Here is a 13,445-nt window from a genome sequence, read left to right as displayed (position 1 = left end):
CCACCAGTTGTGAGCAACATTATACGAGCATTATATCGTGTATCATTCTTGTCTCAAACATGATAAGCTGAAGTAATTAACCCCAGCCACCCGGGGCTAAAGGTGTTCATGCTACCTACAGGGGCTAAGCCAGTCAAACAGGGGCTAATAATGAAATCAGATACAGCCCCTGTGGTGGGTCACATGCTGCTCAGCCCAGCCCAGGGAAAAAATAGCCAAACAACCTATCAATAACAAGTCCTGAAGCCCAGGATTTGTTTTTTAAAAAAGTGTGTTGTTAATTCTGCAGAAAAGGGAATATATGGAACATCTCTGTTTCTTTTTAAAATGATTACCCCCCACGAAAAATTGGCTATCGGCATTAGGAGATCCAAAGCTCCACAAATGGCCTTTGTCCAGTTTTGTTGTCAAAAAAAAAAAAGAGCAGCATTGGATCAGGCTCTCCTAAATAATGAGCTCCTCTCCTGACTTGATAATTGAAGATATAATGAGAGAGAAAGAAAAGACAGAGAGCAACCGTGTCTGAGCGGCAGAAAGTGCCCCATATTTTTTTGTAGTTGCCCTGGGGGCCCGGTACACACACACACCCCCAGTATTGTAACCTACTTTTGACACCCCTCCCTGGAAAGAAAAGGGCCCAAAGTGTCCCGAGCCCACATCCAATCTGCTTCTCGTGACACTGTTGTCATTGGTGCGGGCGCCTCTGCCACTTCCCTAAATGTGCCGCTGCGCTGCTTGTCCTCATGTTCGGTGTTGACTCTGAGAACATAAATTACAGCTAAGCAAACATGTAGACACGACGAGGGGAAAAAAATAAACAAGTCAACAAGGGGCAGAAGGCATTTGAGATGTGTTTATCTTTGTACGGCAGGAGAAATGCTTGTTACGCGCATTCGTGGGTTTTTTTCATAAGAGCAACGCATCAGAAAGATTTCTTTTTTTCCACCGTCGGCCTCAGCTTCCGTCACACTTACGGCGCCGCATCGTGAATTAAAAGTGAACAGCCACGACATTAGGATGCAAATTAAAGAGTGTTAAAAAGAAAAGTATTGAAGTTGTGCTCAGCTGCCTTTACGACACCCTTGTAATCATATTCACACAGTTCTGTCAACATGTAGATAAGGGGAAAAAAAGAAGGATTTGCCTCATTTACAAATGTCGTCTTCCACGAGAAGGTGTTGTTTCCGAGCAAATATTGAGTCATTTGAAATATCTGTGCCACGCGCTGCTAAATTTAATCCGCCAAAACCTCCTGCAGCCATGTTTTCCCCCCTCTGTGAGAGGAGCCCTTCCACGCAGTATGCAAACATATATATTATCTTTCATTATTGCTAGTGTTCCCCACGTGTCCAAATGGCGGCGCGTCAGCCTTCCCCTCCGTTTGATTCCCTCCGACATTAACAAACCGCGCGCAGACTTAACAGATGGATATTAAAACCGTGCCGAGGATCTATCAGTTTAATGGATTGCTCACAGCTGTAATCTTGGCATCTATTTTTTATTGTGTTTGCACACTTGGAAGCTATTACATGTCACTTGAAGCTTTGTGCAACCACCCAGGCTCAAGGGGAGATGATAGATGTGATGTTCTGCTCTGGAGGAGGATTTTTACTCCTAAAAATGGTGCCAATTTCCTTGAGTAGGGCTGCGCCGTTCTCCCTCAGAGAAGCTTATGAAAACGGTCTTTTTTTAATCTGGTCTTCACCCCTCTGCTCTGATTGGTGAGGAGGAAGTTCTGCCTCGATTAACCTTAAAAAGAACAAGTCTACTCATTGTGTTTTATGATACGATTGCAGAATACAACCGAGCATGTTGCACATTGAGCTTCTCGTGTTTTTAACAAACATGACGTCATTGCGGGCGCCCCCTGCTGGCCAGGTGGCCTTTGATTTTAAAATCTAACTGATCTCTTGAGGCTCCCTCCCCGAGTTACATAACTGACTCGTGGACTCTGTAGGAGCCACAACTCAGCCCGAGATTCTTCTGGTGGAGGTGGAAAACCAAAGACGTCAAAGGCTTTTAACGGAACCACGGGTCAAACGAGGTCAGTGAAATCTCTGAGATCTCATTTTAACCGGCTTTTGTGTGACGCCATTGTTTTATCTTACCTGTTTCATTTTGACCATTTTCTAAAGTTCATTATTATTATTTCTCCTCCCCCGCCCTCCGTTTCTTGACTTGGGAGGATGCTGGAGCCTGTCCCAGATGCCTATGGGTGAAGGCAGGCAGGTTACACCAATGAATGAGTTGCCAGCTCATTGCAAGGCCCTAGCATTTTGGGGTTGGGTACCTTGCTCAAGGGTACCTCAGCAGTGCTCTGAACATGCCCTGGCACCTCCCCCTGCTCCCAGAACACTGCAGCAGGGCTTCAACAAAGATATATTATTATTAGTGGTCGCAGTAGTAGTATTTCCAAATAGGGCGTGATTGCAGATTTGGGGGTATAAGACAACATATTTAGTCTCCATTTTTTAAACCTCCAGATGGAAGCCTGAGATGGACCCAGCAGGTATAAACAGAAGATCCTTTTATTAAATCTATCGTGTATATATCGAAATCCTAGGTCACTTCGCCAGAGACGCAGCGGTAATTCAATTCCAATGAGGCTCAGGGAAGCTTTTTTTCCCTGCAACTTATGACTTCATTGTTTTCCCTTCCGAAACTCATCTCGCAGCGCGCACGCTGCACCTTTGTTTACTTGCAGCGATCATGTCTCTGTCAATCACGCAGGAGCGACGCTGCTCTCCGAAAAAAGCAATAAGCTGCAAAGACGGGAGCGAGTCGTGGCTGAACGATTCCCCGCCTTTTATCTGTTTTCCGTCTCCATCCATACCTCTCGGCATCACCGTAATTGCTGCCAGCAGGTACCGCGTTCAATTAGACACCCCATTCTAGGATACAGGCAGAACACGTCTTATTTCTGGATAGATCTTGATGCATCCGAATTCGCTTTTGAACAGGTGAAAGAGCATTCAAAGGAAATTCAAGCCGCGATTTTGCTTCCCCCCCTCTCTGTAAGGGAGCCGCACGCAGATTTAACAGCCAAGAGAACCAATTAAAAGCTGGCACGGGGTTAACTTACACCCAGTGGAGCAAAATCGATCAGCGGCATCCTGCTTGAACTAATCACAGGAGTGAGGGTGAAGCCAGCGAGCAGACATGAAGAGTACAGGAAGCACTGACAGAGCAAATGGGTTGGAAAATGCTCCTGATGATTGAGGAGAAAAGGTCGCGGCTGTGTCTTTACCCTCTTATTTACCTTCCCTTTGGACACTGTAATAGCCTCGCTCACACGCTTCCTTTTGGGTAACGTGGCTCGGAGGGATGGATGGACAGACAGGTGTAGACCAGCGTCACGCACGCCGCAAAGGGATTGACTCCAGGTGCTGGAAGCAAGCCGGCAGTTGCCTCAGCAGACATTAAGCCCAATGTCATTTACACAAAATGGTTCCATACCATTTTCTTTAATCTCCTCTGTGCAAATTACAGCTCGCAGGCTGTGAATTACCCCCCCTCCCACTACCACCACCACCACCAACAACAACACCAGTCAACCCACTGGGGAGCATCAGGCATCATTTTGGAAGCAACGAGCAAGCTAATGAAATCTTTCAGCATTAACAAACATGACCGGGGAAGAATGTTCTATTTGCAGTCATTGTTGGCTCCACAAAGGGAAGAGAAGGAGACAAAGGTGCAGGGGTGGGTGAGTGGGTGGGGGTGGGGGGGTTCGAAATAAAAAAAAAAGACTTCCAATTGAAGACAGCACTCATGGCGAAAGAGTAAACAATGCGGCTCTGCATACAGCTTGGAGACTTTGCGGAGCCATCGCCATGGCAACCCCATTTCCGAGCCATATCTTTAATGAAAAGGTAATGAGAGAAACATAACAGTCCCAACTTCATTACCAGAGAGAGATTCAGCAGTAAAAATTTCAATCTGAGTGACTGTCATTTAAGGGAGCAGCAGGTTTGCTCTTGTTAAAGGAGCTAGCTGCAGGTCAGGTGACACGCCGCCACGTTATTAGGCGTCGTCTATTCCGAAGCACGATTGATTATTCTGCCTTCATTTCCAACGACACGCATCAAACGACGCGCTGGTGTAGATCTTATATCACCCGAACACAGGCCGGACTTGGCGGGAAGCGTTTTCGGGGCTTCTGAATGTCAACCGTGTGACCTGTTCATGCCGCGTTTCAACGCGGAGCCAGTGGGTGTTTTGGTTTAGTCGGGGGTGGGGGGCGATTACAACTATGAAGGCTAATCTTGCCAGGGCTAATTTCCAAATTACCGCCGTGAGTCGAGCTCGCTCATCAGGATGGGAACATCAGATATATAATTATATGCTTAAACAGCCGCGCGTTGGCAGTTGAAAGGCTGATAAATAATTACGGCTGCGTTTCTGACACAGGTACCGACGTTGATCTGCCAACATCTCTGAACGTCTCTTTTTTTTTTTTTTTACAAATGCAGAATATGCAAAATGTGCACTTTAAGGGGTGATTTTAAAGTATACTTAATTTTAAAATCATCTGATGTTGCAACGTTTCGGGCTTTAAATGCACGGGATTCAGCTCCCACTTGGCTTTGCTTTAGGTTCACCGCACCTTGTTTAAATATGAAAACATTCATTAGAGCCGCAAATAAAGGTTCTAACTCTCCCACTGCTGTACGGAGGGGATTAAAAGTGGACAAAGGCACTTTGAACCTGAGTCTGAGTCAGAAATACACCGCTGAAGGTTCATTATTTGGACGGTTGCTATGCAGAAGCTAAAGGCGTGCGTTTTCTGGGGGGCACTGCCTGTTAGCTCCCCTCGCACTCCCATTTCATACATATTTGACCAAGCTATGACACAAGTGGAGGGGGGAGGATTTCAAATTTTTCAAATGGTCTTTAAGCATTTTCTCCACGCCAGGCTGGAGGCTGCCTCTTTCCATTTTACATGAGGACAAGAATCTTGCATTGGTCTTGTTTGTTTAATTGGATCTCACCTCTGGCGGGGGTCGTCCTCCAGAACGCGAGACGCGGCCCCTCATTTAGCGTATCGGCAAAGTAAATATGCATGACGCTGGGATCCAGGTTCAGCTGCGGCAGTTTCTCCTCCTCGTTATCGCTTCAACCTTGCGGTGTGGACTTTCCCTGATGATGAATGCTATTGGGAAAGTGATTCTAAATGTACGACAGCGCGACCCAGCTGACTGGTATCAAAGCAGACGCTGGCTGAGGCTCCAGTTTAAAAACAGGGCCCGCCACCGGCTCACCTCCACCACCACCCCACAGACATTTTCCATGCATAATCAGGCAGACCCCCCAGAGAATGGGTGCCATTTCTTCTTTTTTAGACGTCCTAAACACTTCGAGGCGGAGGCCGCCTAACTGAAGATCGGTCTGATTCGGAGTGACGAGCCGCGTTCTCACACGGCCGCGATTTAATATTAACAGTCCAGCCAGCAAACAGACTGAAAGGCGTGATGTTGTGATATCAGTGTCAGCAGAATAATAAGTCATGGCCAAAATAAAAATTAATGGTAACAATGCCCTGGGCTGTGTTTCAGATCTCCATGCAAGCATAATTAAGCCAAGTTCCTGGGCTACTGCGTCTGCAATGCCAAAGCCAGACAGTTCAGAGGAAGGAGAATGCACAGAGCGGCGTGAATACATTCTTTCCTCATTGTCCTCTCATGACAGGAGGATCATTACTGGCTGGACAGATTGGCTGGCAGCACCGGCCGGCGTTATTATGCAGCAGTCGACACAGGTTTAACAAAGAGAAATTTGTCCAGAATTTGTTTATCTGGAAGAGCAGAGTCTGGCAGCAGCCGGCTAAGGTGGGTGGAGGCGCAGCGCACGCACGCACGCACACACACACACACACACACACATCCGCCCACCACCCCCAGCCGCCCTCATACCCATCCTCTCACTACCGCCATCGCCCTCCCGAGCTCAGCACTGATGCGCCGTGCATCCCCCCACCACACACACACACACACACACACACACACACACACACACACACACATCAAAGAGATGGTGTAAGGACCACTAGATTCATCTCCCATTTTCAAAAGAATGTTACTCTTTTTTTTGGGCCCTCTTAGATTTTTTTATTATGCATTTGGATTTTCAGAGTTCAGGTATAAGATGGGCTGTTGTGCCCCCCCCCCCCCCCCCCCCCCCACCTTTTTTTGTGCTTTGAAAGAAAAAGCTACAAACTCCACAAGCTGAACAGCAGTTATTATTCTTCCTGTGCGTCAATGTCACGACCTTTTTCACGCGTCTGCAGACGCTCTAAATCAGAGGAGGGAAATGTCAAGGTCCTCCTCCTCTAGGAGTGGCAGCTCTTGAGTGTCTGATTTTTATTGTGCCCCCCCCCCATCCTCCTCCCCAAAAGATTTTTGTTACAAGAAGAAAGGCAGGGAGTTTGGCTCGTCCTTGACCTTCACGTGAACCGAATATATCGAGAGTTTCTTGCCGAGGAGATTAACATCGCCGGGCAATGAAAGGTGGCGGGAACAAAGAAAGGGCTTCCTCTGTAAATCAAATGGAAATCAAAGGTGTCTACATATGAATGTGGAATATGACTCTTTTAACTTCCTCTTCCATTATATGTAATTTAAAAAGAATATCAGCCTCATGGGTAGAACAAAGCCTGGGCAAAAGCAGCAAAAACAGCAACAATTTAAGCATTAAAATATATATTAATAGCAATTAGTCATGACGGCTGAGGGTAAAATGATGTGAATCCATTGTTGGATCTGGGCTTTTTTTCCCCCCTCCAACTTATTTAAATTAAACAAACAAAAAATGACCCGCGGGTGCACCTTGCCTCGCCTGGGTGTTCCTGTAACCTCCCTGGGGAGAGGGTGGGCCTGATTTCCCAGCCGAAACTGCCGACCCCTGTGACCCGGACCAGAAAAAGGAAACTTAATGGTGACCCTTAAAACGCGGAGATTTATTAGTCAAACAGGAGAACGGCCTCCTCCAAAGAAGATTTTCTTCCAAATTTTTGGTTTGCGGGTATCTAAAATGCCACACTGCAGTCATTCCCTTCCATCTTCCAGGTATCATGGGAAAAGGAAACTGTGTCCACCCTCAACCGTCGTTAAGGAGCAGATGGTTCAAGCCAGGTGTTTGCTGCAGAAAAAAGGAAAAGAAAAGAACAGAAAAAAAGAGAACAGGCACCTGGTCCTTGTGGCGTAACAGTGTGGAGCTGCTCTCGCTGTGATTAGCTTTGCTTCTCCAACAGAGCGCAGCGAGCGACACACACCTACAAGTTCATTACAACAGAGTGCAGCATCCTTTCTTTCTCCGCATTCGTCCTCCACTTCACCACGTCTCCATCGCTGCAGTCTGAGCAAGAACTCGACCTGTTGACCTGACGTGCGGAAGTGACAGTCACGAAATGGAGAAGTTCTACTTGGAGTTGAGGAACCAACCAAACTATTTCTGAAAAACACACTTGGTTGAAACTGATTTATGCGACCTCCTGACCAGCAGGGGGTGCTAAACAAGTGGCATTGCAAGGTTGCAACAAACTTAATTTCTTTTTCTACACTTTGCAAATGATGTGCTGCAAAAAAAAAAAAACACGGCGTAATTTTCCTCTTTGGAAATGCGCCTGTTAGCTTTACTTTTGTGAGGAATAAAGATGTCGGGTGTAAACAAGGGTTGGATTTAAACTGTAGATTGAAAACAAGGGAACTAATTAAGCTTTTGTCTGAATGAAGTGTTGAGGATTGACTCCTATCAGAGTAAAAACTGGGAAATTGAAGTGGCTAAAGAAAAACCCCTGGTAATAAAGGTCATTGTTCCAAATTACCTAAATTTCACAGGTTATAATCAGAGTTTCTGCTCCGGTTTCACGGCGTGCGGGACAGATTTATGAGGAGAAATATCCCGGTTTTATGGAACAGGGTAACAACATGTAGCCATCATAATACATGGAGCAGGAAATTTCATTTGACACTGAACCTGTTCCAAAATTCTGCTGAGCTACAATGAAAGGAGACTTTACCACGGTTCCCTCCTCCTGCTGTGAGGACATTTTGGGAGATTCTGCTTGCTCAATTAGCTTTAACGGCAGACCCCCGGGCTTACGTTGCAGGTGCCCGACCTCAAAGTTCACCCCAGTCAGGAAGAACCTACGGCGTGCTTCTTCTAGGATGAGCGGAGGAAACGAGCGCTAACAGTGATGTTTGTATTGTTGGAGCTCGTGGGCCCACAGATTTGCTTTATTCATGGCCTCACTTCGTCTGCCAGCCAACCATTGAATAATTGAAGGAATTATCAGGCTCTAGGATCCAAAGCCCCTCAGAAATGTGTCATGCCCCAGAGCAAAGCCGTCAGGAAGGAAAAAGAGGGGGAGAAAAACCGGCTGGTGAATTCAGAGCTCAATCCAGTAATGTTCCATCTATATAAAGAGGCGCAAAGTTAAAACAGAGGTTGATGATGCCACGAATGGCAACCTTTGACTGGCAGAATATCAATGGCTCCTAACAGCAGGGGCCCATGCATGTCAGATAGATTTATGATTCCCTCCAAACGCCGCGCTGCCGCTTGCCTCTGCATCGGAGTAGATGTTTTTGGAGCCGCCTGATTTCGCCATGAGGTTTTGGCGTGCGGCCCTCGTGCACAGAATGTGACTGACGCAACATTAATCTCTCAACAAAGCGGCTGGCACAACTACTCCGCACAAATTTCAGGGCTGTGAGGTGGCGACGTCAGTCTGGATTTCTCGCTGCTGCTTCGTGGGCTGTTTCGCTCTCTCCTCATTCTCGTTTGAGATCGTACAAAAAGGTCCAGAAAGGAAGCAAAACGCCACCGTTTAAATCTGCGACAGGGCGGCCCTCTCCCCCCCCTCTCCACCCCTCAATTTCCCAAATAGAGCGTCATGGCAAGAACTTTTAAATTTATCATAATAAGGTGTGACCTACATGGGAGCAAGCCAAAGCGCAGCTGGCAGCGAGATTCCTGCCTATTGAGTATTCCAACTGCATGAGCTGGGAAGTGGAGGAGTGGATCTCCCCTGGAAAAAGACAGAATTCTCCAAAGGCTGGATGTGCAGAACTTCCCAGAGCAGAGGTTAGAATACATGCCACATCCTTCAAGGTGAAAAGCATGCAATATTTACTTAACTGACACCAGCCAGGGGTTGCAATGTAATATAATCTCTCTGACACTGACATATGAAAAACATTCCACAGCTGACATTCATGAATAATAACTCTGAGCTATATTTTCAAATAGCTTTCCTGCTGCAGCAATGGGTGGGGTGGGGGTGGGGTGGGGGGTGGGGGGGGGGGGGATATTGTGCTGCTTGTGCTGAGTGGGGATGTTGGAGAAATGCATCATTCATTACACTGTAAATATGTATGTTTAAGAGGAACGAGAGCGACGAGCGGGACGAGTCCGCTATGATTCAGCGACACACGGGGATGGAGATGGGGGGGATAAGAGAGTCGTGAGTCAGTCAGAACGCCTCGCGTTGCTACAGGATTTCATCAGGTATCACAGGATGTGTTACAGGATTACATGATTCCTTCCCCCTTATTTTCTTCTTTCTTTTACACCACAGCTGACATCAAATTTCCACCACAAGTCATCCTGTGTATGTGTGCGTGTGCGTGCGTGTGTGCGTGTGCGTGCGTGTGTGTGTGTGTACATGTGTGTGTGTGTGAGAGACAGCTTCGGCAGACGTGTCAGAGGGTTGATCTTTCTGAATGGTCGTATTCTCTTATCTTTTTAACCATTTTTATGCTCCGTTAACTGGGTACAGGTAAGGCACGGTCTGGCTTTGATCCTAGATCTCCGAAGGATCAAGGCCAAGGGGCTTTTGATAACCATAAAGCACCCTTTAAGCGTCCCGCCCAACTTCAGAGTTGCGAATAAAACCAACACCCTCCGGCCGTAATCTGCCGTTTACCCTCCGACATGCTGAGATCTGCGGAATCTGGCAGCAGGTCGAGCGGGTTGCTGGCCAGCATCAACAGCACCGCCGTCCACCAGCGGCGGTCAGACTCGGCCTCCTCCTTCCTCACCGGCCGACGTGCAGCAAATGGCCAAAAACCACAATTTATTATCAGCCACCAAGCTGACGTAGTTCTGTCTCTATGGCTATAGGATCTCCCCGGGATCAAGGCCTTTATTATTCCTCCAGTGAAGGCTCATGGGGCTGAGCGGCTGTCCTCTTCCACATGCTCTCGCCAGTTCAAGTCAGCAACGCGGAGTTTTAGCATCTCAATATGGGGGGAGACACCCAAGTCTCCCTCCCCGGCTCCTTCCTCGCGTCTGCGAGTTAAGGGTTGGACTGAGACGCTTTACCAGCAAACAACCAAATCCTTTGATCCACAGTTGGATTTAGCAAAAGCAGGAGCAAACGTGGCGTTCCACGCGTTCTCTCTCCTGCCTCGTCCGTGTGGAAAGAGCCTCCCTCTTCCTACTGAGACAGTAGCTCTGGAGATGCAAAGTATAATTAGCTGCAAATGTGTGGAAGCAATCAGCAGGAATTCCTAGCATCCTTTATCATTTTTTCTGTGTGCTGGTAATGTAAAGCAGATTCGTGCTCGTCCCTGGTCACGTAAATAAATGATTCTTCCCGGCGTTTGATGCTCCTCTTTAATTTTTACTGACAAAAATTAAAGAAACATTGTGTTTGCTTTCGCGTTGCGAGCTGGTTCCCCCAGCTCACAGCATTTGGGCGTCATTATTATCATACTGGGGTGGGGGGAGCATAGCTGTAATAAAGCAGAATTATCTTTCAGGACTAGACACAGGGGACCGTTTGGAAATTTCGGTTGCAGCGGCTTTAGATGAGGGTAGCGGTGCAGCGCGGGGAGCTTTTAAAGAAGCTGAAACACATGATGAATTGTGTACGAGTGGCTGCGGCAAAACGATAACCATTTATTTTTAAAATGAAATGTTCCTCTGATACCGACACGTGTAAAGCGGGAAAACAGGAGCCGCGCTTTTCCGGAGTCCTCCCCACACAAAAGAGCTCGTTAGGATGAGCAAACAGGCCCCGGAAACCTGGACGCGGATAGGGGACATAAGCTGGCTGCTGACAAAAAGTGTGACTCCCTTCCCCCTTGGTTAAGTAAGACGCCGTTCGTGTCCAACCGACGTTCCCCTCAGAGTTAAACCCCATCTGTTCCTCCCATGGAAACAGGGAAGGGAGAGGGATGGAAAATCAGGGGCGGAGTGGGGGAGAGGTGATGGGAATAATCAGGGTGAGATCCGGGATGGATGACGGAGGGAGGAGAGGAGACAGAGGCTCCTGCCGCTCACCGGTAGGTGTTCCCGTGTGTCTGGAGGGAACAAAAAAAGGCTCATCAGATGGAGACAATTACGCTGACAGGTGGTGACAACGGCGGGGACTGAACCGCTGTTGTTGTGATCAAAAGGGGAAATGAAAAGACAAAAGTGACTCGGCGGCCGCTGGTGCCTCATTGAGTCAGTGAGATAGAAATGAATCAAAGCCTCCGTGTCCTTTATGTCGGAATAAATAAATCCTCATGTGTCATCTTGCTTGCAATATAACCTGACCCGAGGACAGTTATCTATCCTATCCACCGCTGGTTCTTAATCGGGGTCACGGAGGGGTTCTGGGACGGATCCTGTCCCATGCTGTCATCTTTAGATCATAGCAGGGGAAAGTTCTTACAGCAGCTAACAGGTCTGAAAATATACAAATTTACCGCGTTCCATTTCATGAAGTTCAGGAAACGTGCAGATTTCTGCTCAAAGCGAACAGATTTTGGGTTTGTCCTCCCGTTGGAGCCGTTACAGCGGCTCAAATAAACTAAAAACACAACAGGAACCGAGTCCTTTCTCATGGGGCCCGCTTCTAAACATCCCAGCAACAGCTGGAACGCGTCTGGAGTTACTACACACCTTCGGAACGCTGCTTCCTGTGCTCTGTGATGATGTGTTTATGCTTTTAGAGAGGGAAAATACTTTTTATGAAGGCGAGGGGTAACTTTGGCCGTCCGTCGTCTTCGACACCCCCCGACACGCCGCGTACGTCTCCTGTCACTTTCCCAGACTGAAGGTTCTGACGGGGGCCTCTGTGTGGTCATGCGTGGGACAGCCTCCCCCGCCCCCTCCGTGACCTGAGGCTGCCACTCAGACTAACGTGCTTGGAAAGTGCTTTTGTTTCGCCTCCCGCAGGTCAAGGGTCAAGGTTCAACCCATATTAGCGGGTCTGTGGGAGCGGCTGCCTACAGTGGGACCAACACATGCCCCTCCACACCCGCCGGGTGTGTTTATTAGGTGTTTAGTCGATACCTGGAGGCTGCATAATGCATGAGGACGCATGCTTAATTACACATGTATGATTGGGACGTCTCAGTCAGACGAGCGCGTGTGATCGGTGGACTCTTCTCAAGAGGAGACGTGTAATTACTGCAGAATTTCCATTCGAGAGGGGAGCCCTGTTTACATGTATGACGATGAAGTCAAGGATCTGTCATCTGCTCGGTTTCGTCTCCTTCTTCGGGGTATAATGGCGGCATTAAAGCGCGCGTTTGTTGATTTCCAAACCCTCAACTCTGCTGCTCGGCGAGGAGGACTTTGGCTTCAAACTCCTTGACGATGAAAGCTTTTGAAATATTGATTTGAATGTGAAATTGAGTGGCGCCGCGAAGAAGGCGTCAGCCAGCGTTGCCTTTTTTTCCTCCGCTCTTTTAATCCAAACTTCATTTGTCTGAGGGCAAGAACAGAAGCAGACGAGGAGGAGGAGGAGGGGGAGGGAGAAGAGGGAGAGAACATCTGGTGTAAATGCATCTTTATTGTCTTTCTCTTCTTTTTCTGACTGAGGTGAGAGATTTCTTTGTGTTTCCTGGAGCAACTGTGAACAAGCTAGAGCCTTGTTAACAATGTCACTCAGGGTTAATGCGCCAAGCAACTTTCAAATCAAAATCCGCTTTTCAGGAAGGTCTGAATTCCACACTTGCATCTGCGGAATAAATCCACACTCCAGCTTCGGTGCCAAACTCCCTTTTGGGCACGGTGAAACAAAGCAGAGGCACTTGGATTTATTTCCATAAAAAAAAAAACCAGACGGATGTCAGCTTTTCCACAGCAGAGGAGGTGGGGGAATACCCCCAAAATTAACAAAAATACACTGAATCGCGATTGTGCCCTACGCAAGCGTTTAAAACTGACAACAGTTTGTGTGAACTGGTTTAAAAATCCCAACTCCGAACATGGTTCCCTGCCTTCAGGCCTATTTGGATTATCGCGCGGGCCGAGGCTGCCCCCTACTGGCCATCTTTGGAATAAAGGAGCCGCTGGGGTCCGACCTCTTCTGTGCACATTTCAGTTTTAAGACGGCAGCTACAGATCTAGAGAAAACAGAGTGAGGTAATAGTGTGTGGGAGGATGCAAATGACACGAGAACCAAAGAGCAAAAGGCGCAATACTTGATCGTTATTTTGTAAGACTGA

The sequence above is a fragment of the Takifugu rubripes genome, chromosome 1 (genome assembly GCF_901000725.2).
Source record: "Takifugu rubripes chromosome 1, fTakRub1.2, whole genome shotgun sequence".
NCBI lineage: Eukaryota > Metazoa > Chordata > Actinopteri > Tetraodontiformes > Tetraodontidae > Takifugu > Takifugu rubripes.
This window is presented reverse-complemented; position numbering follows the sequence as displayed.